Source organism: Empidonax traillii, unplaced genomic scaffold, assembly GCF_003031625.1.
Source record: "Empidonax traillii isolate 1590-97213 ecotype Southwest subspecies unplaced genomic scaffold, ASM303162v1 scaffold176:size2985712, whole genome shotgun sequence".
Taxonomy (NCBI): Eukaryota; Metazoa; Chordata; class Aves; order Passeriformes; family Tyrannidae; genus Empidonax; species Empidonax traillii.
The window spans coordinates 146,171-149,232 of NW_020955369.1; the positions used below are offsets into that span (position 1 = coordinate 146,171).

The 3,062-nt window shown below is 43.7% G+C and overlaps 1 protein-coding gene across 1 annotated transcript in view; it reads right to left on the reverse strand.

Moving 5' to 3' along the window:
* The window catches only part of NCAM2 (neural cell adhesion molecule 2), a 279,510-nt gene that overhangs the window by 8,737 nt on the left and 267,711 nt on the right, over positions 1-3,062 (reverse strand). The window lies entirely within an intron of this gene.

Genomic DNA, 3,062 nt, shown 5'->3' on the forward strand with positions numbered 1-3,062 from the left:
GAAATGCACAGCTTAAACTGATTTCCTGCCAGCATGATTAAAACTCGTTGACTTGCAGGTAAAAGTGTTTTGAGCTAATCTGGCACAGAAGGATTCCAAACCTGGCTTTGACAAGAATCACCTGAGATAAGGTAAAACATAGATTGGCAAATGATATTCTGAGTAATACAATGAAAATCATTGTTGTGAAAGCAAGCAATCTCTTTACTAGTTATTTCCCACAATTGCTTAAATGGCATTTAAAGTTCCCAGTATAATTTGGCATTGTTCAAAATAATTCAATTAATTTTACAAAATATTTAATCTAATTTAACCTCAAGGCTTATCTTGCATACCTTTAAGACAGCCAGAATTAGTCAGAATGCATCCCATCATGTGTGAACGTTGCCTGCATGAAATGTCCTTGAAACTTTTCTTTCCTGCAGACTAAGCCCTTCTCTCCAAGAGCCCTGCTGGTCATCCTCACCCTGCCCAGCGTGTGCCTCTCTTGCTGTTGTTGGCAATGTGTTTTTGTGTTATTCCTGCAGAGAGGCCGACTCCTTCTCTACTGCATCCTCTGTCAGTGGCATCTCGCTCGTGCTTCTCTGTTTTACTGTTTATGACCCATCAAAGTCCTTATCAGTTGTTCCTATGATTTAGTTTGTTTGTTTGTTTTCTTCCCCATGACAGCGGAGACTGATTCTTTCCCCCTCCCCTAAGATAATAAAACATTTCTGATTTTAACTTTCTCATATTTCACTCCTGTGAGCTGTTCTAAAGATTGTGACAAGCAGAATGAATTCAACTGGATTTTTCCTGGTATCGTGGCCCCTGCTAGATGCATCTCATTTGTATTTGCAAGATCTGGTGCTACAAATAGTCTTGAAACCTGAACAACTGTGGCCCTAGTTCCTTATCCACTATTATACTCTCTGATATCCAAGGCTTGCTGGACCTGTACAGTGTTTACAGCAACATTCCCCTGACTCTTTAGATAACTGTGGGTTCTCCACTGTTTCCCTCATTATAATTCCTAATATGAAGAGCAAACATCACTAGTCATTCAGCAAATTCCCCAATGATTTAATTAACACGAGTTTAAAGTGTTCAGCTACAGGTTCTTCAAAGAAGTTTATGGCTTAATGTGCAGTTACTTAACACACTCCCTATTTACTATAAATGTCAATGACAGCCAGTAAAATTCCTTTTTATTAAAAGTTCTGGGTTTTGCAGTTGTTGATAATGGCAAAAAAAAAGAAGAGACTGTTATAAGAACACCCTATCCTTTTAAAAAGCAACTGTGACTTCATCAAATAAAAAACAGGTAAATTTCTATATTTATTATGTATCTTTGTAGCCCTGACAGCTTTACAGTCTCGTGAAATTAGGGACTTTCACAGCACATTGAAAATGTTGGGCTCCAACCAAAGAAACTTGGAGGTTTCTTTAATAATTTCAAATCAATGAACTTTTGAGGCTCAATAAAACTCTTGAGCAAGCAGTTCATGCCCTTTAACAGCAGTATTTGAGCTCTCAATAGAATGAATGATACTGTCATCACCTTTGTTGACATATTAGTTTCTCTTCAAGCTAAATTTTTAAAGAAAAAAAAAACCTCAGAAGCTCTCATTGTAACAGCAAGCTTAGCAAAATACCAGCTTGCAAATTTATGGTCCGTCCAGGTATTGAGAACAGTTGCTCAGGTACAAACAACAGCCACTCTGCCCAGTTTAATCTGTTCCAGGGGCTGCATCAGCAAAAGAGAAGAGGACCTGACTGTCAGCACCCAGGATTCCCAGGCACAAGGCTGGTCCCCACAGCTCAGGAGGTCGCTGGAGTCTGCAAGCGTGGGTGAAAACTGCTGCAGTTTCTGTGCCGAGAGAAACTTGCAGGGACTGGAAGGGGGCACAAGGAAACAGAGCAAAGCAGCTGCCCTTCAGCTCAATTAATCCAATTACAGCACGAGGACTTAAATACTCAGCTAAGCTCTCAGTGAAATGAATGAAAACAGGAAGGGAACAGCTTGTGAAGAGCTGGGTTTCTGGAGCACAGCATCAATGTGCCCTACCTATGGGATGTGTGTGTGTCAATCTAAAGCTATTCCTGAGAGTCAGGAGATTCACAGAGTGGTGAATAACTGCTGGATGGGTGGTAAAGATCAGCTGTGACCAACTTAAAAAGTCCTTATACTGCTCGGTCACCACTGCAGAGTCAGGAGGGCTTGGGGAGTGAGATGGCTTCAGGTGCTGGGGCTGGGAGGGAAGGCAGCATGCCCTGTGACCTGCCTCTGCTGGCCAAGGTTCCCCTCGGAGTTTGGAAGTTAGCCAGGAATGGCAGGGGAGCACTGGGGCAAGCTGTGGTGCAGCCTGAGAGGCAGGGAGCACGGGAAAAGCCTTGTCCTCAGCCTCCAGCCCCCAAATGCAACAGGCAGAACTGGGAGCAGCAGCAGGGTGCCAGGTCCATGTCCCACCAGGGCCAGGGCTGGGCTAAGGCTGCTGATGAGTCTGGACCTGTGTTGACTGAGAGCACAGGAGGTGCTCCTCAGGATTCAGGGCAGCAGGGAAGAGCAGAACGTTTCCCTGGAGGCTCATTAATCTCCAAACAGGTGGCAGTGTAAAGACGCTGCAGGATTGCCTCTGTCATGGTGTTGCCACCCAAGGGCTGGATAATGCCCAGATGTGGTTGTACTCTGGGTCACAGAAAGCAGAGAAAAATATCTCTTGATATCCTCAGCCAGTGTATGTGAGGTACCATCATTTAGATGGATTATCGTAAAAAAACAAACAAACAAACAAACAAACCTCACACTGATACACTGCACTGCCACAGCAGACTGTTCTGGTGATGCTGTGTATCTCCCCCCCAGAGTGCAGGAAGTCCAGTCCATCCATGCAGCCAAGAGGAGCTTGTGTGAAACTCCAGGGAATATCAGCCTACTTACTCTGGTTCTGTGAGGGGAGTTGTCTCATTTGGCTCATTTACTGGACTCCCATCTTCATGATTGGTAATTCTTTCATCCTCTGTTCTCATTTCCACTATTGGCTCTTTTGATCCATCTTTCCTAAAAATTATTAAAAGAGTCT